Here is a 26,465-nt window from a genome sequence, read left to right as displayed (position 1 = left end):
CCAAAAGGAATTTCCTAAATCATAATTCCAATTCTCTCTCTCTTTGTCTCTCTGTCTTCTCTGTCTCTGTCTCTCTGTCTGTCTCTCTCTCTCTCTCTCACACACACACACACACACACACACACACACACACGCACATATTCCCAACTCAATAAATTCTAATGGCTCCCTATTCAAATATAAAATATAAATATAAAATCCTCTGTTTGGTTTTTTCTTTTTTTTAAAGGCTGAATAAATGTTTATTGAATGAATGGCATTGGAGATGGCAATTTTTTCCACCAAAAGAAAGCAACATTAGTTCTTCACAAGTTTAACAGCAGAAACGATCGCAGAGGTGAAAAGTTAACACCACTTAAGACAACTGACATGAACATGAGTTCTCTTACACCAGATTAAGGGAACATGGAAACGAAGCTCGAGGGAAGCCTGCCCTTTACTTTGCCTTCATGCCCTCCTCCCTCCTCCTCTTTACAAAACTGTTCCTTCACAAAATGGTGAAGGTATGCCTGAGGTGAGCTAGGTCATCCTTTGTTTCCTGCCTCCCCCCTTGAAACGATGGCACAATGGTCGGAGGTGAGCAGGTGCTTACAATGGCCTGAGCAAAAAGTGAACTGATATGGTTTCCAACATGACTGAACACAGAACTAAGAACTTTCCCAAAGATGAGCTTAATTTCCAGAGAAGCTGGGACTGAGACAGGTCAGTGCAGTTATGGGACAGAAAAGTGAGGTGAGGGAGTTCTCAGAGCAGGAACACTCTTATGGATGAGGCGGGGGCTTGGAATACTGGATGGCATCTAGAGCTGCCGGATGACATAGTTCTTGGTCAGCAGAGAAGTCATCAGAGAAGCCCATGGACAGCATCTGTGAGAGGGATTCGATCAAACACGGGTCTGCTTCTGGTGGAAGATGTGGATATAAGGCAGCTTCCCTGAGCCCTGTGGGCCGCTCCTGATTATGGTCCATGGAGTTTGAACCATCTGTTTGTGGCATTTGTAGGGACTGAAGTTCACCTGTGGAAGGATCCACTTCTTTCGAAGACAAGTGAGTCCAGTCATCATCTCCTCCCGAACCAGTCTCTGCCTGTCCTTGGGCTGTTGGGCTCTCATTCACTTGCATGGAAGACTCTACAATGACCTTCTCCATCTGCTCAGAGAGGGCTGCCATTTCCATCTCGGCACTCTGGGGGTCTGCCTGGCTCGGGCTGGATGAGGAGCTGCCTGGCTGAGGGCTGCCCTTGTCCTCACCGTTGGACTGGGAGAAGGGTGGAGTCACCTTGCTTCTTTTTCCACCGTGCTCTAAATCAATGTCAACATCAATACCCAGAGGGCTAAGGGCAGCCGCCACGCTTTCACCTACATTCTGCAGGAAAGTAACATTGGGATCCTTCTGTGAACTGGTACTGGCTTGTTCTGCTCCTGGATTGGGAGGGGCGGGGTCCCACTAGCCTCTGCCTGTGGAGGATGATGATGCATGTGAGGGAATCCCCAGCCTGGCATTCACCCAAAAGGGGGGAAAGGCCCATGTCTCATCTTCTGAAACCAACGTCGGAGGGAAATCCACTGAGGCAGGTGGGGGTTGAAGGGATTCTGAAAGACAATCATGTTATGCTCTTTGTGAAGACCTTTGCCCTCGCAGGTGCTGCAGAGGTCATAGTCAGGGCAGACGGTACACCTGAAGCGACTACCCACCACTGGCCCATTGCAGCCATCACAAATTACGTTGGGATGCACCACGTCCATGGGAATCTCCTGGGTACAGGCGGGACAATGGTCCCGATGCTCCCGCTTACATTCCTTCTTTTCTTTAATGTGAATGCGGAAGAGGTCGTCTTTAATGTAGCGCATTCCCCATGCTCAGCTCATCATCGCTGGAGAAGGCAATCAGGTCCCCTTCTTCATCTCGGTAGTACGCCTGGAAGCCGGCGGGCCACAGCAACGGGAACACTTTTGCGACGCATCGGAGCAGCTTGTAGCAGCGGCCCGGGCGGTCTAGAGGCTCCATGGTGAAGCGGGGGATCTCCCGGGCCGCATCCTCCTTGCCCATCAGGTAGGCTTTCACGGTGAGGCGCTCCATTGTCAACGCCGGCCGCAGGCTGTACGACACACCTGAGCACCCTGACCCCGACAGCGACAGCGAGTCCGCGGACGTTGGAAGAGCCCCTTGGTTTTTTCTTTAAGATGTAGAAAACATTGGGGCAGCTAGGTGGTGCGGTGAGTAGAGCACTGGCCCTGGAGTCAGGAGAACCCGAGTTCAAATCCAGACTCAGACACGACACACTTACTAGCTGTGTGACCTTGGACAAGTCACTTAACCCCAATTGCCCTGCCTTCCCCCCTCCAAAAATAAAAAAGGTGTAGAAAATATTTTAAATGTCTGGTTTAAAGAATGATAATAAATAGAATTAGGAATAACAGAAGTAGAGTGATGAGTTAGACACAAAGGCATTCTCTAAGTTGGAAAAAAACTAGGTTCAAGTCCCAATTCTGACACATAACTAGCTATGTAACCATAGACAAGTCACATCTCAGTTCCCCAGACAACTTTCAGAGCAAATAGATCCCCGTGGGCTGCATGTTTACTTAGAATACCACAAGTTAACATAATCTATGTTGCATTGTATTTTTATTTATTTTGTTAAACATTTCCCTATTTCATTTTAATCCAGATCCTACTTGGAACCTGAGGGCCAGGAGTTTGACATCTCTGCCCTGGACCAAGGAAATCACAAGTCTGGTCCAAAATGAATAAATAACAAATGGACATAAGGCCAAAAAACCAAGGTCTAGCTAGCATCTGGCATATTCTCTGTGTCTATCTGCCTATCTCTTTCTTTTGCTGTCTGTGTGTCTGGGATGTATGGATGTTCAAGGAGGACTAACACTTCTGCTGTGAGGGCTTGCCATGCCCTTTTCTCATCTGTGGTTCCAAAAAGCTGTAGCATGCATGGCAGCCACATCCCAGTAAATTGTCTCAGTAGACAGGCTAAACTAGGTTGAGGGTAACCTACTGGCCTCAAATACATTGATGAGGTTGGGGGGGCACATCTACCCAAAATATGTGAAGACATCCTCCAGGAGAATGGGCAATTAGAATGATTTATACCAATGGTGATGAAGGCAGCTGAAAGAGGCTATGTGGAGTGCTTAAAGCTTGGTCATTCACTGCATCCTGGACCATCATCACTCATCCTGACTTTTGTGTTGCTACTGGACTTCTAGAACTCTGGAAGAGTGAGGCTGATGACTTTGTATAGTTCTGCCTCACTTAAATCTGTTTCATCAGCAAGTCAAGACATCACTCTGTGATGTCATTGGTCCTCTTCAAAAAAGCAAAAGAAAAACAACCATTACAATCACAACAACGTGTGTTTGTCTCTCTCAATGTTTCTCTTTGTCTCTCACCAACAGTTACGAAGCATTCCTTTTTTTTCTACTTCCATCCACATGTCTTCCATCCACTGGGGAAAAAAAAAGAATTACATTAGACACATAGGCACAGTTGAGCAAAACAAACTTCCATCTTTGTTTTGTGTGACTATGCTTATATATTAATGATATTTAGCATTTCCAGTCTGCTTGCACCTTATTATCCAACACATAATCTATAATCAAGTGACTGGCCTACCTGCTATCTGCTATCTATGATGCTCCATCTCCTGCCTTTTTACTAGCATCAAATACTTATAATGCTTTCCCTCTTTACCTCTACCTCCTTCCCCCAGTCATTTGCAAGGTGCTGGGTATTTAATAAATGTTTGTCAAGAATGACTGATTGAAGAGTCACCTTCCTTCTACATAAAGCTTTTCCTTATTCCCCAGCTTACTATTGCCTTCTTTCCAAAAATAATCTTGTATATATCTTAGAAATGCTAATTTATATTAATGATATCTCACCCAAGAGACTATATGTTCCTTGGAGGCAGAGAATATTTCATTTTTGTCTTATCTCAGGGCTTGGCAGAGTGCCCAGCATGTAGTAGGTGCTTAATGAATTCTTGGTATTGTTATTGCAGTTGATGATGATAATGTTTATGCTAAGGACAGAAAAGCAGCCTAGTGTTGCAATATGAAAGCCAGGAATTAGTCAGGAGTAACTGCATTTAAGATTCATCCATCACTAAGAAATATTATCCATATGCAACTAGGCAACTAGTCACTTAACCTGTTAGTGTCCCATGCAACTCTTTAAGACTAAATGTTTAAGAACAGTTGCCAATCTATACTGGTTAGAAGAAGTTTCCTCACCAAGAATCCTCGTTAATGAAATCAGAGGACTGATTTAAAAAAAAAAAAAAGGCTTATATTTGAAATGCATTTTGCAGTGCACAAAATTCTTTCATCCTATCAACCCTGTGGAATGGGGGAATGTTTTTTTTTCTACCAGATTTATGATTTATTAGTGCAGGGAGTTCCTAGTGGATAACTGTCTCTACCAATGCAAATATATATCTACTTTATAGTCTTAGAGAGTAACCTGGGGAAACTGAAAGATGAATTGACTTGCCAAGAAATATTGGGATGGCCCATCAAGAGGCTGGATTGGAACCCAGATCATCCTGGCTCTGAGCCTATACACTGTTCCACACTATTCATGAAATATTATCCTCATTTTAGAGATAAGGACACAGGTTCAAAAGTAATGGGACTTGCCATTAGTTATATAACTAGTAAGAATAGCAGAGGAGATTAAGGGACACCTTGATTTGTTGACTAAAATAATTCCTTTTGAGTTTAATGGATGGATGGATGGATGGATGGATGGATGGATGGAAGGATGGATAGATGTAAGTTTGTGCCCCTTCAGTCAGTAAACTTGCAGATCATAAGGAATAACTTACAAAAACTGACAATGAGATGCTGGACTTGTCCCATTAATATTGCATTTTGCATTTTGTTGAGGGTGAGGCCCTTTTCAGATATGAGTGAATCATCCTTCTTCCTCAATTGTAAGAGGCTTTGAGCAGCTCATTTGCACATGAAAAGAAGAGTAGAAACAATTCACTTACCCCAAGGGAATAAGTTGCTTCTCTCCCTTATCCAGAACCATTCACTTGCATGAATGTGTTGTGGAGGCCTGGCATAGAACAACAGGGGAACTTTAGTTTTTAAAAATGGAGAAACCTACACCCCAGAGATGATCAGTAATTACTGGACAAATGACCATTTCCTGGTTATGTTCTAGCTTATAGAGTTGAAGATATAGGAAGATATAAGAATGGTCACCATAAGTTTAGGAGATTTCTCTTATGGGGGGATTAAGACTAAAACCAAGTAGGGTTTCAAAAAGGAAGGACCAAACTTCTGTTCTCCCACCTTACCTGGAAAGTTGACAGGAAGAATCAAAGAGGGCCAAAGGGAGCAGAATTAGAGTCATCAATGGTTTTTTGATAGAACACAGCAGTATCCGAGCCAAGGGTCACTGCTGAGTTTGAAGCTCAAGGTGATGGAGGTTATAGCTGCCCACCAGGGAACCAACACAAGGAGTTACAGTGGATTAGACAAATTCATCCAACAAAAACACTATGCCTTGCAAGAAGCAAGCCAAGCTAAGCAACCCATCCAATACAGACACTACTACTCCCAATAGTTAAGTTTTCTCAACCATTCACAAAGTTTAATCTAACAAAGATAAACAAAATTAGGTTTTGTCCACTTCTCTCAAGCTGGCGACATGCATTGCATAGGAATTACAGTGGAGAACCAGCTCAGTTTGGGTGTTGGGGGTAGAGAGTTATAGGCCATTCTAAGAATAGTTGTTCCTAAGGGGTGCCAATCAACTCTGATTGGTCACACAGTCACACACTATGGGCTATATTAAAATGAGGGTCTTGGAGTACTTGACTTAGATTACTTAATCTTGGTCAAAGAGACAACAATTTCCCTATCACCAGCCTTGACAATAGGGAGGTATCAACATTTCCCAGATCTGACAGGGCAACACAATGAGCAGGAATACCGTATTTCCCCATGCATGAGACACACTCTTTTTCAAAAAATTTGGGGTCTAAAACCTGAGTGCATCTTATACAGTGGTTGTAGATGTTTTGACTTGCATTTCCTGCTTTTTCCCACTTGTTGTCTTTGAGCTCATTGTTTCACATTTGTTACCAGTATATTAGGTTACGTTTTGCCACATTCTGCCCAGAAACAGCTCAGAAAAGATTTTCATATAGTGTTGAATTCAAGTTAAAAGTGATCCAGTTTGCAAAAGTGAATGGAAATCATGCTGCTGAACATAAGTTTGGTCCTCCTCCACCTGAGAAAACAGTCTGAGACTGGCTATGGGAAGAAGAAACCCTACAGAAAACGCCATGGCAGAAGAAAGCCATGAGAGGCAGGTCAGCAAAATGGTGTGATTTAGAGAGGGAATTGAAGATATGGATTGAAAAGCAAAGGGCAATTGGAATTCCTGTGTCCACAAAGATGGTTCAGCATGAGGCAAGAAATATTGCTGATGAAAAAGAAGTTACTGATTTCAAAGGAGGACACAATTGGTGCTTCAGGTTCATGAAACAGAACAGACTAAGCATGTGTACATGCACCAGACTTGCCCAAAAGATGCCTGAAAGCTATGAAGAGATGAATAAAAGTTGAGTTCAATAACTTTATGTAATACATTTTTTTTTAAAATTTCGGGCCCCCAAATTAAGGTGTGTCTTATACATGGGGAAATATGGTAGATCCATTTAGATTAGATGGTAAGTTCCTTTTGAAGAAGAAACTGAACTTTGGAAAAGAAGGGGATGGGGAAAGCTCTGAGTCTCCAAGATAATGATTACTAAGAAAAGCTATTTTTCACTTTTTAAGGAGAGAAAGGACTTTGTGCCCCATAGTTCCAAAGTCATGCGTTGTTTTAGCCATATGTGTTTCCTATATATCCTATATATGTCCTTCAATACCACTCTAAGTTTGTGCCTCCTTTACTAATTGACACTGTGTGGATTTGTGGGATAATGTGCTCTAGGTGTATGGGAATGATGTTTTGTAACTGCTGTGCTTTGGAAGATTGTGCCATTTGATTAAAAGCCTTTGCTAACTTAGTCTACTGACTGAATGTAAGTGGGAAGATCACTAAAAAGAAAGTGAACTCTAAGAGTGTTAATAGTCAGTCTTAGCCTTCGTATCACCAGCATATTGCCTGGCATATGTTTGATACTAGGGAAAGAGAGAAAAGGGAAATAAGCACCTACAATGTGCCTGTGTAATGGTAAGAAGGGTGGGACTTTTTTGTTGTCTTCTCTTTTGGAATGCTAAGGCAGTCAAGTGCCTTTAATGAGTCTTGCCTTTGTTTGAATAGGGCAGGTAAAGTGGGACCTTTTGTTGCCTTTGTTTTGGAGTTCTTCTTAACACTAAGGAATCTTTGGTTGAGTCAGGAGTCTTTGACGACCAGCTTACATCAAGGGAAGGCATCGTTCACATGGGTTGGAGCTGCCCTCTGACCCTGAAGAAGTGTGTATACACTCAAAGGTTAGTGTTGTTGGCACACTCATTGGAAGGGTGTTGGTGATTCGGCGAGACAAGACTATGAGTAGCCTTTGGAAATCCCCCAGCTTTGAAAAACCCAGATGTTGTTGCTTCTTTCTCTGGTAACTATGTATGTATTGCTATGGATAGACTGGTTTGTGTTGTTTGTTCTGTTTATATAAAGTATGCTTGTAATTTCTGTTTGTATTATCTCTGAAGTTCAGGGTGCTGGCTTTTCCCCCTGAACTAAGTGAATGATATATATATATATGTTTAATTAAAGTGAGATTGTTAATCCCTTAAAGTTGCTTCCTTAGAAAAGCAGATCAATGAATCTGTGCTAACAGCCTTCCTATGTGCTAGTGTTGTTAGTCTTACACCCTCACAGCAGCTGCTAGTAACATTTTGTTACAGCCAGGCACAGTGCTAAGCACTTTTACAATTATTATCTCATTTGATCTTCAAAACAACCTTGCAAGGTAAATGCTATATTACTATGTCCATTTTACATTTGAAGAATCTTAAGGAGATAGAGGTTAAGTAACTTGTCCAGGGCCATACAACTAGAAATATCTGAGGCAGGATTTGAATTCGGGTCTTCCTGACTCCAGGCCCAGCTTTCTATATACTGTGCCACCAGCTACCGCTAGTACTGGAGAACAGAATTAAACATACCTCCCTCTTCTCCAAAGGAAGATGGAGACTCAGGCAGAGAGTTGCATACCTTGTCAGATGTGGTCTCTATAGTCACTGCTTTTCTTAACTGTTTTGCTTTTTGTGGGAGTACAGAAGTTTTCAATTAAGGGTGAAGTTTTCAGAAAGTCTTCTTTGCTCTGCTCAAGATCTCATGGTTCTCACCACCCTTGTCTCACTTTCAGCAGATAATACACTGCCTGGAAAAAAAAAACAGTAAAAACCACACTCACTGCTTCCTACCTGTGAACCACAACCCATGCCAACACCACTGGATAGCAAATCTACCTCTCTCGCTAAAGGAGAATCCAGTGGTGATTTAAGCAAAGGAAGTTTGAATATAGAGTCTTTGTGAATCCAATTTTATATACAGTGCCTGCTGCTATCATCAGAAGGAAATAGATGAAACATGAATAAAATGAAACTCCATTCTGGGAAGCATTCAGATATCTAGCAGGTAATCAAGCAGCTCTGTACAATGCTACCCATTAGAAAATCCTAAGATATGTTATATATATGTTATAGCACAAAGCTACCCTCCCTTCCAATCTGAGAAGAGTAGTTCCTTGTGCTGAGCAGCTTAGTAAAGTAAGCATTTTGCCAATGTGTTTAAACCACATTCACTCTGTGGCCCCTCTTTAAAGCATTGCTTTGGAGGTCAGTATTCTGTCCTTCAGCAACAATGAATGGAGTGTTTTCTTAATGCTATGCTACACCATTATTCATGGGCCCATCCTATGACGAACACTTTAATTGCCACCACTTGGAAAGTAGAGGCAAGAATCACATTACAGAAAAAAAAAACTCCATCTCCCTGATTATAATAGCTTAGCTGTCAAAAGGCAGGCTTTCTTATTAATCTCACGTATTTTTCCTTGGTGATGCAGTCATTCACTTACGGTACATCAGCAGGCACCACATCCAGGCAGAATCTCACTGAAATGGAATATGTAGCTCCTGGGATCTATAACTTTAGCCTAAGGAAGCCAGGCTGATAATTACAGCATTTCACAGCCACATTCTTAATAGGCCCATTACTGGGAGGTGAGGCATAAATTAAGAGTTCTGCAAGCAGACTCTCTGTAACTGGAGGACCCAGAGTGGCATAGAATTTTTGAATGCCAAGATATAGGTGATTTTGCAATGCAGAAAGGATTCTGTTATAAATTCTAGATGCCTCCTTGCAATCTGAGAGATTCCAATTCATAAACAGGAATGCTTATTCAGCAAATCATTGACTTTGAAAGAGAATTCATTTTTTTCCCTTTTCCTCCCTTATAGTCCTTAAAGTCACACACAAAAGAGATCACAGTGACATCAATCATATCTAAAGGATATTGGTCACAGATGTAATGTATAGTACATATAATTATAGTGAGTTTTGTCACAATTAATAAACAAGCAGGACAAATGGCAAGTCCATCAGAGGCCAGTAAAAGTACCAATTTATGTTAGCAGTGAAACTATTTTTATACTTGATTATGGTTTCTATTAAAGTTTTAGATCCTGCACAGGCCATGAATATGTGCTATTCCATCAAATAATTGATAGACAAGCTTCTAATATTAGAGGGGAGAGGTAATGTAAGGTAATTGTAGGCTGCATGTTTGTGTGTTTTAAAATATGTTGTTGAGGGTTGGTTTGGGCCCAATACCAATTGCAAAAAAGGAGATAGAGTAATACACATATGTTGTCCCATCTAACTTAGAATTCTATGGTTTTTAGACAAAGTAACAGTTAGCTATTTGGCCAATATATCGTACTTTAAATCAAAGTGCATATCAGTCACTTTTTAAAGGGGTGTGGCTCAGTAGGCTCAGGAATATATTAGAAATGCAAGCTTTATGAATTTTAATTTAGTCTCTACCTTTAACTTGTGCCACAGAGAGGTCTCATATAATCAAAGATCTTACCGCAGCAAGTTTTGTGGTAGTAAAGAACAGGAAACAAAATGGACATTCACTTACAGAATGATTGAATAGTTATGGCATAAAAATGTAATGGAGCATTATTATCCAAGAAATAACCAACATGAGGAATTCAGGTTAACAGGGAGACTTCTATGAACTTTTGTAGAGAAGTGTATAAAATAACCAAAAGAAAAATTTATAGAATCCCCAGTTATGTTAAGAGAAACAAACATTGAAGGACATCAGAATTCGTATCAATTTAAGAGCCAATCTTGCTGTCCAAAGACTGACATGCTTTATTGCCTTTACCCTCTTGGCAGAAAGATAGGTATGGAATAAGTCATTCATTGTTTAAAAAAAGGTGTCAACCTGGTGTAGCAACAATCTGCTAGCAGCTACTGTAGGGGTGTAAGACCCACCAACAACCAGCACACAGAAAGCTGCCAACACAGGTTCCTTGATCTGCTTTTCTAAGGACAGCAACTTTAAGGGGTTAACAATCTCAGTTTAATCAAACATACAAATATCATTCACAGTTCAGCAGGAAAAGATCAGCCCCATGAACTTCAAGGCAAATACAAACAGAAATTACAAACATCAACAGACAGACATTGTCTGATTCAAATCACAATTCATAGTTACCAGAGAAGAACCAACACCTGGGTTGCAAAGCTGGGGGGCAGTTACAGCTCGCCCAGAGTCTCAACACTTATGTGAGTGTGCCCCAAAAGTCAAACACCAAGCTCTCCTTAATTATATCCTGTTCATAGCCCTGAGGGCTCTGACCTCACCCTGGTTGGATGTGTGAAAGTTCCCCATCCTTAGTATCATATCATATATAATTCAATGACTCTCTGATTGTCTTAATGCTGAGAAATACTCCAAGACAAAAAGATCCCACTTTATCTGCCCCATTCAAACAAAGGCCAGAATCATTAAAGGCATTTAAGAGAAGAACACCTTAATTACTATTACACCTGGAAGTTTGGTTAAAAGAGGCAAACAAGTTAGATGGTACATATTTATATATTGTTTATTCCCCCAAGCTAGCAGAATACATGTATTCATGGGAGCCAAGAAATAATTATGACTCAGAAATAAGCAACTTAAGGAAAACCTTTTATACCCTTAGAGCAAACACCACTTAGGATGGCTGTGTCACCTAAAATTATAGTCTCCATATGTGTTTAACCATAGCATGTGAAAAGGAATTTTCTTGATAGGATAGGTTGTAAATACAATAAGATAGGAGATGTGTTAAAGTGTCAATTGATATCTGTGTTTCCTCTATCATTAATATGACATGATATAACATAACATAGCATGTGTCCATAAAATACCAAGTTAAGAAAAGTTCCATTATTCAAGATAGTATCTGGTTCAAGGCACCTTGTCCTTGGTAGTCATAAACAGAAGAATGCTCCTGGTCAGTTTCATCTGGCCTTGTAATTGCTGACATGGGAAGGGGCATTTTGAGTTCCCTCAGAGAGCAAAGTATGTCTGTGATGCCAGAGCATGCAAAGCATTATGGCAGGTTAAGCTCAAATTGTCTCTCCTGATTGGCCAATCCAGGTTTTAGGCCTTTCTCAGGTTTGGGGGGTTTAAGATGGTTTGGGGAGGGGTCTACAATGACTAGTATGCTGACTTCTTTTTCTCAACTGTATTTTTTAATTGTTTAATCAGAGAATCAAGCTCATTTGGAATAAGCTTTGGAGAGGAAAGTCCTTTGACTTATGGCTTCTGACTTCTAGAGGACGTGCAGTTCCAGGCTTTCTTCAAGGAAAAGTCTCCAGAGGAAGAAAAAGACTCCTTTAAGAAGTCAACATGCAGAGGATAAGGCACCACAATCATGACCCTATTCCCATATTGCCACACTAGAGAATTTGGGGAATATTTCCTTGGGTGACATTGAGTATGCTCTTTCTCTTTCTCTCTCTCTCTCGCTCTCTCTTTCTCTCTCTCTCGCTCTCTCTTTCTCTCTCTCTCGCTCTTTCCCTCAGTTGAGATAAGATATCATGCTTCCAAAGGGAAATTTCATCAACTCATTGTACTGCCTGATATATTCTAATCTGTAACTTCTTTCATTTCTGTTTGCTATCAGCTTGGATAAATGGGCTTATCACTATATGTGATGGTCTTTGTGTAATTGCCATTTAGTGGGAAAGGAGTCAAGCCTTCAGATATAGCTTAAAGAACTCTTTCCTCAGAGGAGGGATAGTGATCAGGAGTGTGACTTCAACCTTAGAAATATTTCTGTAAACCAACAATATTTGGGGGAGCATATAGATATAATTCTATACCGGTACCTCTTTTATGAAGAGAACCAAGTGTCTTATCCCTGTTGCCCTATTCCCCTCCTGCCATACGAGCAAGAATCAGTCCCCTTTGGAGCATGATAGAGTATATCTATTTATACTTACCTGTAAGTAGAATTTAGACAGATTCATGTGAACACATGTAACCTAAATGGAAAATATGCAGCCTGTAGTTAAAATGATGAGTTTTATTGAGGGTAGGGGTAGGGAAGTCATTGGAAATGGACAGCGATATTTGTTTTAAAAAAAAGATCATCAATATAACATTTATTTAACAAAAAAGTTGCTATATTTAAAACAGTTGGAGAGACTCTAATACACTCAGAGATTATGGAAGAAATGCCTGCCCAAAATGATTATAGAACCTTTAGAAAAGATGGCCATTTCTTAAATATCCACATTAAGGAAATCAAGCTACTGATGGAAAATCCAGAAGAGCATTTTTATTTGGCTTTAGGGACTCTTTAAATAGACTATTTTCCCCATAAAATTAAGTTCTACTCCACTATATCATTAGAGCTCTGAGAGGCTGTGCCCTCAAGGTAAGAGAGGAAAAGCTTCAAGCATCAGTTTGCCTGTCCAAGGACCGGCTTAACTAGTTTAAGAGAGGTTGATCACTAAGGGATTGGCCATGAAATGATGAATTCTTTAGGGCACAGAAATTTATCAAACAGATGTTTAAGACACAGAGGTGTTGTAATCCACATCAGTGTAAGAAGAACTGATAAAATTATAAGTCTTCTGAAATACTAAAGTTACACTTATTTTACTTATATAAGGTGACCCAGAAATTTCTAGATAACAAAAGAAATACAGTCCATGATTAAAACTAAATAATCAACAAACATAATTAAGACAATGTCATAAATAAAGTGATCAATCAGAGCTGCCTAATGGGATGAAAATCTATTAATACAGATTTTTGAGAAAAAGCTAAAGCCTTTTGTGTGTATTGAGTATATTATGTTATGCTCGGTCAGACATGGATTACGCTAGATAGCCTCTGAAGTCCTTTCTGGCTCTAAGAGCCTGTAATTCCATGCAACATTTACAGAGGAGGAAAAAAATGATACTAAATCTACAGCAAGAAACTCTCTGAACAGAAAGGACAACCATACACTACAATGGCCAGCATGGATGTTTGCTTTGTGCTCCTACCTTTGTACATCCCCAAAAGGGATAGCTTATCCTAGGTGTTGAAATGACACAATGGGTGTAAATTGCACAGGCAGATTTCAGAGCAATAATAAAGGAAAAACTTTCTTACAAAGTGGAATGGGTTGTTTTGGATGATAGTGGGTTCACCATGACTAGGGGTAGGGGAGGAAGGGAAAAAGAAGTAGGAGGAGGCTAGCAATGGCTTGATGGTCACTTGTATGGTATCTTGTACCTTATTCAAGAAAAAGTTGGACTAGATGGCCTTTAAGATCCCTTTCCATTATCTTGCGATACTGTGGCCCAGAAAAACTGCCTTGAAAATGTTTAAGTGAAGCAACATTTCATTTATATAACCTTCTCAGGAAATGGGCTTTTGAACATAGATGAATTGACTAAGTAGCTGAAATTATTTGGCTTTAAGCATCAGGCTTCTATTCATTTTTATGGAAGTCTTCCTGAAGTGCATTCACATTTGCCTGACATCTTAAACATGATATACTAAACATAAAGCACAATATATATTTATATAAATATAGGGGCAGCTAAATGGTGTGCTGGATAGAGCACTGGACCTGGAGTTAGGAAAATCTGATCCCTAGTCCTGCCTCAGACACTTACTACTTATGTGAAACTGGGCAAGTTACTTAATTTCTGCCTGCCTCAGTTTCCTCAACTGTAATATGAAGATAATAATTAAGCCTATCTCCCAGGGTTGTTATTAAGATCAAATGAGATCATATTTGTCAAGAAGTTTTCATATCTTTAGCACTATATAAATGCCAGCTATTATTATAACCATCTCATAGCGGGTCATTACTGTCAATGGATGCCTATCCTGTTCTATAATAAGACAATGTGCTAAAGTCTTACTGAGGTCTTCAAGACTCTGGTACTAAATGTTGTTGTAATTAGAATAGAAAGGCCCACCTGTGGTAATGGCCACTGTTATCTAGCTTGAAAGGAGACACTATAGACATCTCTAGCCTATTCTACTATCACCCTTCTTCAAGTGAGACTTTAATTCCTGCCAGGAGGGGAAGCAGGAGGTTGGGGCCAGAAGCTTGGCCACTCTGTTCTCTTAGAAAGAGGAGGTTTCAGGCTAGAATCTGCTCCCTTAAATATTATTAGTCTAGGAGATATGATCAGGTTCAATCTAATTTCTGATTGCTTTGTCATTATTGGAGGAGAAGGTGAACCCTAAACTCTATAACCCAGGCTCAACCCTTTTCCCACCAAATACCACTTCCACAATGAACACACATCTAATAGCAAGGAATCCCATTTGACTAAATTACAACAAAACAGATATTAGAGATGGTATACACAAGAGAATATATCCACAATGCCCCCAATACCATTGAGGGCAAGATAACTGAGTTCAACCAAGAGAGAGTCCTTGATTTCATCCAGGATGTAGTCTCTAAAGTAGCAAACTGGATGTGTAGACATGATAGTGATTGCCAACTCATCTCATATCTTCCCAGATTCTTCAGCACCCCAAAGTGGAATCAGCCTCTTCCGTTTTGCCTCTCAAAGCTGGAAGACAGAAGTGTCCTAAGCAATTCAGAGCTTGAAGAAGATGTGAAACTTGAAACCCAAAAGGGGCTGAAGAAGGTTGGAGCTCATCGTTTCTCACGGACTCCATCTCATCCCTAATATAGAGCAGGGTCTTCATTTCCACCAGTGAAGAGAAAGTTGCCTACCAATGGGTTTTGTGACAAGAGTGACAACATGGTGAACTTCAATTCAATGGGACTTAATTAGTACAGATTCCCAAAAAACTTCACTATAAAGCAAGAGAGAGAGATAGAAAGAGAGAGAGAGACAGAGACAGAGAGACAGAAAGAGAGACAGTGAGAGAGAGATAAACAGAGACAGAGAGAAACAGAGACAGAAATGGAGAGAGACAGAGACAGAAATGGAGAGAGACAGAGAGAACAATAAATTTGTTCTATTTTAAACCTTGTAACAGAAATTTTTCTCATGACCCAAAGATATACTTTGGGAAATACTAAGCATACTAAGTATACTTTGGGAAATTGTCTCATTCTCTTGCCTTGTGCAGTACAATAAAGAAATATGGTGAAATGTATACAGAGTACCCCTTAGAACTCTGAAACCTATTTCCCACTTACAAGGTCACAATTTACAATATTACTTTATTATATTGTCTCCCTCATGTAGCACCAATTTGGCTAGCAGCTGTTGTGGGGTGTAAGACCCAACAAGACCAGCAACAAGAGCTGCCAGCACAGGTTCTTTTGATCTGCTTTACTAAGGAAAGTAAATTGTAAGGGGGTTAACAATCTTACTTTAATCCAACATACAAATATCATTCACCTATTTCAGGAGGAAAAGCCAGCGACCTGAAGTTCAGAGCAAACACAAACAAATTACAAACATACACAATATAAACAGATCAGATCACAATTCATAGTTACCAGGAAACCATCAACATCTGGGTTGAGAAGCCAGGGAGCTCTTAACAATGGCTGGTTGAGAGTCACGTGCCACTCTTCCAGTGACTCAGAGCCCCAAGGGAGAATGCCAACCTCTGAGTTTATATATCTTGTTCAGGGTCAAAGGTGAGTAACACATGTGACTAACCCACGTGACCTAAAAGCATCATAAACAAGAGTCTTAAACCCATGTGGTCTAGGCTTCCCTTGAGGAAAGGAGGTCATCAAAGACTCCTGATTTAATTAAAGAAACAAAGGCAGAACTCATCAAGGGCTAATAAGTGCTGAAAGAGAAAGCAGTATAAAGGTCCCACCTTAATTAATATTACACCTCATTAGACTATAAACTTCTTGAGGACAGGGCCTGCTTTTTGCCTTTCTTTGTACCACCAGAGCTTAGCATGATGCCTGGCACATAGTAGGCACTTAATAAATGTTTGTTGACTGCTTTATTAAATGAGGAAAATCAAATAGAAATCATAGAATGAGAATATATCAAAGGCATTTGGCAAACCTTAAAACACTTTATAAATGTTAGCTATTACTATTAATTTATCAATTCCAGAGATTTTTATAAATCCCTAGAGTCTCCCACAGTTCCTGAGCATGAGAGTTTCATAGAATCTCTTCTCTCCCATAGTTCCTCTTTTAGTCTGCTCCCTGCACTCAAAGCAAATAAGAGTCTGCCTCTTTCGCTATTCTCTCCTCTCTCTTTTTCTCTGCTCTCACCCCTCTTGTCTCTCCTCTCTCTCTCTCCCTCCTTTTCCCTTCTCTCTCTCTCTCTCTCTCTCTCTCTCTCTCTCTCTCTCTCTCTATCTCTCTCCCCCCTCCCTTTTTTCTCCTCTTTCTTCTCCCCCTTCTAACTCTTCCTTTTCCTTTTTTCTACTCCCCCTTCTACTACTCCCCTTCTCTCATATATAAAATTAAAACAAAGCTATGATTCTTTCCCCATTTTCTCCTCTTCCTTCCTCTCTCCTCTCACTCCTCTATCCTCTCTCTCTCTCTCCCTCTTTTTTCCTCTTCTCTCTTTCTGTCTCTGTCTCTCTGTCTCTCTTCTCTCTCTCTCTTTCTCTCTTTCACACACACACACACACACACACGCGCGCGCGCGCGCGCGCATCTTGCTAGTAATTTTCATACCTAGCCCTCTATATAGCACTTATTATGTCACTTTCTTTGGTGATATTAACAATCTTTTGAGAGTTCTCTAGGCTATTTTTTCCATCTCCCTAGCATCTAGATTGGGGTAAAGGGAGGAGGGTCTAAAATCTTCTCTTTTGGCAGTTTCCACTCTCCCACTACAAATATTTCTCATCTCACTTTCTAATTTTCTATTCCAAGTACCAACCCATCACCATGTATATCCAATGGGATAGCCATCACATTTCCCCCATTTACTCAAATGAGAAAAAATAAACATACAAGCACTTGTTATGTCATAATAACTTCATATGGATATAGCACTCTGAAATACACAGAGCACTTTCTTCCTGGTACACCTGTGGGGTAGATAATCCAAATATTAGTATCTTCATTAACGTTCAGAGAAGTTGAGTGATTTGTCCATGGTCAAATAGATAGTAAGTATTGGAGCAAGGATCTGAATGCAGGCTTCCCTACTCCTAATTAAACATTCTTTCCATTGTATTATGCTCACCCAAGTACCAAACATCAAATTATAGCATAACTCAAGGTAAAATGAAGGCAAAAAATAGGAGAGATACAAGTTAATTTCTCTTTTCTCCATACCCAAGCAACTCCTAGATACTACTTCCCTGGATTTTAAGAAAAGAATATAGGTGAACATTCAGGAGAAAGTATAATTCACAATCAAATCCTCTAAACTTGAAGGTTAATACTTTGTAGACTTTCCTCTAGGGTGCCAGCATTGTCCTATGGTATCTCCCTATCAGTCTGCCCTGTTCACATCAGGATTTTGTTGGTTAACTTCAAGTAGCTTTCATATTGAAAACATGTATATTGGTGACCTCTTGCTGATGGAGCATGATTCCCTGCTCTGTCTCACATAGCTTTTGTAGAGGACATTTCCTGAGAAACAGACAAAGCATTTTCTCTATCAGAAAGCTCTCCCAGAAGACTTGTCAGGTTCCTTGGTTATCTGTACTCATCTCCTGAAGGACTAAAGAATAAAGAAATATCCCTGGAGGGCAAGGCCTTTGGGCAGGACGTATAATAGAGATTGATGAAAATGAACTGGTAGAAAGGAGAAGGAAGATCCAGAGCTGGACCAAAAGAGATTTTTAAAGTCAGATTGCAGTGATGGTAATAACTGAAAAAACAACCATTTCCGTCACATATTTTCTATCCATTTAGTCCATACGCTCATGAGTGCAGTAGCAAAGGTAAGACTGATAACTAGGTACAGTTGCTCCCTCAGGTAGCTTAATTCAACAATTTTCAGTATCAAGATTGTTGTTATCATTGGTAGTAAGCTTTTGCTATTTATACATGTTGCAAATTGTTTTTCTTTTGCATTTACAATACTTGTAAGCTACTGCATGGCCATTTACATATGAGACCCTAAAAAAGCAATCACAGTTTTGAGACATTTGTGTGTGTGTGTGTGTGAGCCTCCATGTAAAGCAGTAGCTCATGAATCTCCATTAGTGTGTTCACTTTTACTGCCAACCAGAACAGAACATATTAATTCAAGAGAAAGGGCATTTACTCAAACAACACAGCAAATAAAGTAACAAGGATAGATTCCATCCAACCCTGTCCCCACATGGAGTATATTCTCACACACCAATGAGTGAGATTATGCCGGTGGAGAATAATAGTGACTAAGAAATTTATGCAGAGAGTACATCCATATGGAACATACGGTCAGAAAATATGAACATAGTACACATATATATGAACATGGGTGGCCATATAACATGCATTGGGAAGCACATGCTAGGAATCCATGAGGCTAGGATATATGTGTTATAAATATCTATAGCCAGTGCATATATGGAACCAGGTCAATTCACATTTCTGATGCTATAAACTTGCTGATGTCCTCTGACGATATCATTTGTACTGAGTAATATGTCTCCAAATAACAAGTTCTCTGAACCCTGCACTCTGTTTCACCACTTCCACTAGTGTCTTTACTAGCCTCATGGTTACTGAGTTTTCTCTGCTACTATCTACTAGACTTTAGTCTCTTCAGAACCATCTGTTCTTTCTCTGATACCATCTACTGAGGTGTAGTGGCTAGCAAACCTTTGTCTATCAAGTAGAATTATAGCTTTTAGTGCATAGCTGAGGACTCTAAGCCACCACATGAGCCAGGCCAGGACTGCCTAGGTAGCCAACAAAAGCCAGAAGAATGCTTCCAAAGTTAAGATTAAATCTATTCTTTTTACTCCTTCTGTCCTGGTGCAGAATCAAAGTCCTTATAGCCAGTCAACTATCTGACTTATAGTTAGAAAATTCTTTTGAATTCCTTTTCATTTCCTAAATGTGAATCTACATGAGTGAAACCCAGTTCAGGGCCTCCACTCTCCAGAATGCTATAGGAGCTATGTAAGGCTTATTGTGATGAGTTCCTACCTTTTCTCCCAAGAGCTTCTTTTATTGTCATTCGAATGAAGCTAGGAACTAAACAAAACCTAGATGAAGCAGACAGGGCTATCATTCTTCATGCTTATTTCACATCCTACTTTTGTTATGCATTTCTGCAGCAATAAAAGTGATGATCCCTTTTGTAAAGCATTCAAGCCAGCATAACCTTTTCCAGTGACCCACAGTACTAAATGGTCAAAAACTCATGGACTTTGATAAAGTACTCTAGATATAACGCCAGAAATCTAATTTTCTGGCTTCTCTAGGGAAATACCAGGTAATGGTAATCTAGTAAGGATATCTCTCTCTCTCTCTCTCTCTCTCTCTCTCTCTCTCTCTCACACACACACACACACATGCACGCACGCATGCACACACACACACACACACACACACGCACACAAACACACCATTAAAAATTAGGAACAATAATGATGAAAGATGCTACTAGTATAGGCCCCAGTGATTCCAGTTCTTCTTGGGTTACTTGTTAATTCATTCATTCAACAAGCATTCATTTGAGCTGTGTGCCTTCACATATTACATTCTAAAAACTCGTTTTTATTGAGATCATATGCATAAGGACAGAGCAATTGATCATCATAGGTAGCTAATACAGATAATGCAGCCCAAATGCTCTTTTCTCTGAATAAACATTGTTTGCTGCCAGACATAGTTGGATAATGAACTCCTCATTTGATTTTCTTTCACCTCTATGATCACATTCGTTGTACCCCAATGCTTGGGAGTCTTAAATGTTAAACTCCATTTATTCATCTTCTTTATATTTCCTTGCCAAAAACGGAGAAATTAAGTTATGTTCACATATGAACAAATACAATGCAGAATATTTCTGCTACATTTACCTCTTTTCTTCCCACTGATCTGTACCAGGAGTGCCAGATTCTCTGAGTCTTTTCTTACAAGGACAATGTTGCTGTGAGTGTGGGTCAATAACACAAGGAATTAAAACAAACCTGAAAAAGTATGTACCAGTAAAGTAGAATAGATGGAGGACAAAGGTTCTGGTTTATGAGCAGGGCTGACACTATCAGACTGAATGATGAGCAACTTTATAGAGAAATGTAACCGGTTTTATTTTCCAACTTGCTTGTGAGCCCCTGTTGTTTGACTTTATTGTTCCTGTTTTGACAATAAAAAGAGAATTTTTATTGAATTTTTTTGCCCCTTTCATTGATACAACCAAGAATAGCTAATGTATAAACACTCAGACTAATGGTTACTTTTAAAGAAAAACACTATACAATAACACAACATTTTTATAACACTTTCCAGTACTCACAACATTTTTCATATTTTGATATTTGATATTTTTGTATTTTTCCATTTGAGCTTCACAACAGCCCTGTGAGGAAGGTATCAATAACAAGACTCTTCCTTATAGCTTTAAAGATTACAAAGCCTTTTCTTCACAATCCTTTGAGGGAAGCAGTGCAAGCGTGATCATACCCATTTTATAGATGGGAAGTGTAATGTTCAAAGAAGTTAAAGGCTTGCCCGGGCATATCCTAGCTAGTAAGTGGCATGATCTTGTTCTGAAACCAGTGTTCTTTCCATTTCAACATGTTGTCTCATGACTTAAGCAACACAGTAACAATTACAAAAACAATTACTATGAATAGACTTTGGCACACTGTTCACACAGAACCCTCGTTTGTCCAGTCCGTCAAAAAAGCAAACTTCCTTTCCTCTGAACTACTATGGCTCTCACTGACTGCAACACACACTTGGCATTTACAGGCTAAGTGCATCCTATATTGTTGATTATCTACATGCCTTATCTCCAAAATGGGATTATAAATGCATTCAGAATAAGTACCATTTCTTAGCAGAGGCAGCATGAGAGGCAGAACAAGACACCGGCATTCTAATCTTGGAGTCCATCATCACTCTTAAGAGATACTCCTAATTTCAAATCACTATAGGATGAAGTAGATAGAGTAGCAGGCACAGGATCTGGAGTCAAAGAACCAGGGTCAGTTTCTGGATCTGCTATTTACTAACTGATATAATTACCTTATACATCTGACTTCTTCCCCTACCACCAACAGGCTCTGAGATTCCATGACACTGGCTTCCTTGCTATTCCTTATGCAATGCTCTCTATCTCCCAACTCCAATCATTTTCACTGGTTATTCCCCCATGCCTAGAATTCTCTCCCTAATCATATTTGGTGGCTTCCCTACATGACTTTCTTCAAAATTTAGCTAAAATCCTATCTTCCACGGGATGGTTTTCCTGATTCCCCCTTAATTCTAGAGTCTTCCCTCTGTTGATTATATATCACCAATTTATCCTGTCCACATCTTGTTTATACATAGTCTTTTACAGGTTGTCTCCCCCATTAGACAGTGAGTTCTTTGAGATCAGAAACTGATTGTTTGCCTTTTTGTATGCTCATTGCTGAACACAGTGTCTAGTACATAGTAGGTGCTTAATAAATGCCTTTTACCTGACTCTTGAAACCTCATTTCCCCCCCTCTCTCTTATTCATTTTTAAATTTGGAGTAATACTGCTTTGACTAGGTACTTTACCATCTTATTGCAGGGAAACCTTCTTATTGTTGTTCAGTCATTCAGTAGTGTCCAACTCTTCCTGATCCTCTTGGACCGTAGTACACCAGACCCTTCTATCTTCCACTATCTCTCAAAGTCTGTCCAAGTTCATGTTCATTGTTTCCATGACATCATCTATCCATCTCACCCTCTGCCATCCCCTTTTCCTTTTGTATTCAATCTTTCCCAACCCCTTAGAATGATTTATAAATGAAAAATATTTTAAGATTATAGAAGGGACTTCAGGGATCATCTAATCCAATTCCCTCAGTAGTGTGATAGAGAAGAAAGAACATTCCATCTGGCATAAGAAGACCTGTGTTTGAATCTTCGTTCTGCTATTTACTGCTTATGTGACCCCTTCTTCCATTTTTTTGAGGGAGTCTATACCTGTGATTTTACTAGCCTAGTGAAGGTCAGGTAGAGAAACTCTTGACAGTAGATATCAGCAACTAGTCTGTAACTAACATTTTAGAGTTACCTGGGGAAACTGAAAAGAAGTGACTTGTTCATGATCATCTAGAGAGCTAGCTAGCTAGACTGCATAACATAGGAATAGAACCCAGATCTTCATTAGTCCAGGGCAAGTATTCAATCTATTATATGCAACATTGCCTCTTAATTGGGGGGGGGGGGGAGAGGAGAGACTCCTTTACATTATGCTATTGAATGTATATGGGCTTCTAAGTGACACAGTGGATAGAATGTTGGGCCTAGAGTCAAGAAAATTCACCTTTCTTAGTTCAAATCTAGCCTCAGACACTTATTAGCTGTGTGACTCTGGGCAAGTCACTTAACCCTGTTGGCTTCAGTTTCTTCATCTGTGTAATGAGCTAGAGAAGGAAATGGCAAACCACTCCAATATCTTCACCAAGAAAATCCCAAATAGGGTCATGAAAAGTTAAGACATGACTGAAAAACAACTGCATAACAACTGAAATTGAATACATATTGTCATATACAAACCAGAAGTCAGAAAAAGAGCCATTAATTAGACAGACTAATTATAAACAATAGATGGTAGGGGGGAATCCTATTTTCCATCAAAATGCAGATGTTTGCATTAATGACTAAAGAGTGAAATAACTATGATAGTTATGAGGACTCTTAATTTTTGCTTTTCATAGGATTCATTTTTAATAGATTTATAGTTGAAAGAGACTTTAAAGGCTGAGTGTAACACTCTCCCTTCTCATTCTGCAGATGAGGAAACTGGGGCACAGAATGATTGAGAGAGCTAGTATGTGCCCAAGGTAGAATTTGAACCCAGGTCTTCCTGATGGTAGGTCCAATACTCTGTGTATCATGTTACTTCTCTAACCATATGAAAACACGATATTACAACATTTAGCTTTTTGCATCTGAATTCCTTAGGTTGGCATTTAAGGAAAATGAAACAAAACATAACTTAGCTATGTACTTTCAAATTATGCAATTGAATTTTTCATAGCTCAATGAGTTTAAACTATGGCATTTAAGGCACACATGCAAATACCAGGTTGGTATTTGGTTTTAATCTCTTAATTTAATGAAACCATAGGCAAGGTTTAATTTGTACTGCTCTGTACATGAAGAAAAGTCCTGCATAAAGCGTCATGCACATCGTCTCTCCTTGCTACAGGCTGGTAGGCAATCCCAAACTTGACAAATTTTGGTCTTGTACAAAAACCTATTTTTATTCACTATTGACTTCGTTAATGCTCCAGCATTTACAAAGTAAAAAAAATGTCTATGTTTCATTGAACCATAGCCATGTGGGAAAGTGAAAGCTTTAAAGTACACTTAAAGATCACTTTCTCCTAACTTGTTGCTTTTAAATCTGGAGGATAAATGGGGATAAAATTAGAATTTACATATCTTCTGTGGTATTTTTAAATTTTTTTCATTGTTTTACATTTTGTTGATGTCTTTTACTGAGTTTGGCTTTCCCTTCACTATTTTTGCTATCAGATGAATATTCTTTCTACAGAGATATTTTGCCAGATGGTAGAAGGAAAAACTATGAGAAGTATCGTAGTTTGGGGGTTCTGAAGTTTGTAAGGGGAAGGAGAGGTGATCAGGCTTTCCTATCAATGCCTCCCAGTTAGTAGCAAGTATTTTCTGAGTGGTTGATTTTATGGTAACTTAGCAACCACACCAGAAAGATGAGAGATACCCCATGCATAAAAATGACATGATTCTAGATCTTGCCTTCAACTGTTTAGTATCTTATCCAGTGGGAGAACAGAGAGTTATTTGTTGCTTCCATTCAATCTATCCAGGAAAATCTGAACATTACAAGTAGTTGAGAGTGCAAAGAATGGTGGCGGGTGGGGGGGGGGTAGAAATGGGGAAGGGATCCCGGCTCATCTCATATCTGATTTCACAGGTTTATGACATAGAAATAGGAAGAGATCTCTGAGACTCCATTATTTATATGCTGTCAGAGCGAAGAGATTCACAGATGGTCATTACATATATGTCTAGAGCCCCTTAGGAGTCTGGACAGGTGCCTCATGGCTTAGGAATGTAAGGGTCTGCAAGTAGAACCTCTCCCAAAAGGCTCTTTGTTACTTGGCCAAAATAGTGGACTTAATTTGGGCCTTTTTCCAATTTTTAAAACAAAACTATATACCTAAGGTAAAAAAAGATTAACATTCACTGTGTTTTGTTCAGTACTTCATATATTTTACACCCTACAACCCTTGAAAATGGGTCAATGTAGATAAGTACAGAAAGCTACAAAAAAGGATTCCATTTTAAGAAGATAGTAAGAGGGAAATCTAAGGAAGGAACCAATTGTCAAATCTGTCTTAGAGACTAAAGGAACTTACAAATCATCTTATCCAACCATCAGGAAACTGGGGAGGGGGGGTTAAATAACTTTCTGAAGGTCACATACATGACAAGTAGGAAAGCCAGGGTTGGGACCCATCTTCTCTGATGATAGATTCAGCACTTTTTAGATATCTTGCATGTACACAGTTGTTTGATGCTGTCTCCCCCATTAAAATGTAGGCTTCCAAAGGGCAAGGACCATATTTTGCCCCTTTTTGTATTCTCAGCACTTAACACAATGCTTGGAATATAGGAAGTGCCTAATAAATGCTTGTTGACTTAATTCAATTGCACCATATTGCCTACTCTGGCACTGAGCATTTTCATGGGGTAGTATGTTAGGGGAAAAATGCAGCTGAATAGAAGGGCTACAAGTAGCAGGTGTATATTTCTGCTGAAAAGTTCCCAAATGCTTCTGCATTTGGTTTTTATCTGCCAGCATATTAAAGCCACAGGATACAACACACAGAACTGGCATAGATCCTTTGATCCTGAGACTAGCCTCTATATTACTGTGAGACAAGGGCTTAGAAGAGATTCTGATGAAGTGAGACTAAGAATGGGGATTTGCAGCAGCCAGAGAATTCCTCCAGTACCTTTCTTTTTGTCACTATATTGTGGCCTTCTATGATACCTTCCCCTGATAAAATCTCTCCAAGGATCCGTTCTGTCCACATATCCCAGCTAAGTCACTCATACATTTACAATGGTTGAACACCTTAGGGCTCTGGGAAATAGAGAATATCCAAAGAGAATAGGTGATACTGAATCAGTGCCATAGGTCAGCATTCTGCCCCACACCTTCCCTTCAGGCATCTTTCCATTCCAAAGGGAATCTGAAACCATCAGATTGGGCAGAAATGGTAGTAAGATCACAAGTAGTTATCATCTTAGTAGATATTTCGTTATGCTGAAATAAACTAGCTGATTATTTCCAAATACTTGTATCTGCCACTTCCATGACCTATTAATATTGCATGGGCATGCATGAACCATGGTTCATTCATTCACAATGACTTAAGAAATATTTATTGGGTGGCTTCATTGTGGAAGATTTTGGCACTGTGGAAAATGCAAAGATGCAAAGGATACAATATCTGTTTTCACAAAGCTTACCAACTTGTAAGGGAGATGGGCCATGCACACAACTACAATACTTATAATAATATATGAAAGGGCAAAAAGGGGAAGGGGAAGAAAATGATTATTTATTAATACCGACTGTGTGCCAGGTACTGGGCTAAGTACTTTACAAATTTGTTCTCAATTAATCCTCACAACAATCCCGGGAGGTAGGTGCTATTATTATCTCCATTTTACAGAGAAAGAAACTGAGGCAGAACTTAAGTGACTTGCCCAGAGTCACATGGATTGCACATGTCTGAGGTTGAATTTGAACACAGAAGGAATTTGAATTCAGGATTATATAATCATAAATCAAGAACTAGATAGAACCTCAGAGACCATCTTGTTCAACCCCCTTATTTTACAGTT

General features: G+C 39.6%; 1 pseudogene; it reads right to left on the bottom strand.

Annotated features, from left to right (window-relative positions):
* Window positions 1-761: 761 nt before the first annotated feature.
* Window positions 762-2,078, bottom strand: LOC118831172 (annotated as a pseudogene).
* Window positions 2,079-26,465: the final 24,387 nt, after the last annotated feature.

Source organism: Trichosurus vulpecula, chromosome 9 (genome assembly GCF_011100635.1).
Source record: "Trichosurus vulpecula isolate mTriVul1 chromosome 9, mTriVul1.pri, whole genome shotgun sequence".
Classification (NCBI taxonomy): domain Eukaryota; kingdom Metazoa; phylum Chordata; class Mammalia; order Diprotodontia; family Phalangeridae; genus Trichosurus; species Trichosurus vulpecula.
This window is presented reverse-complemented; position numbering and strand designations above follow the sequence as displayed.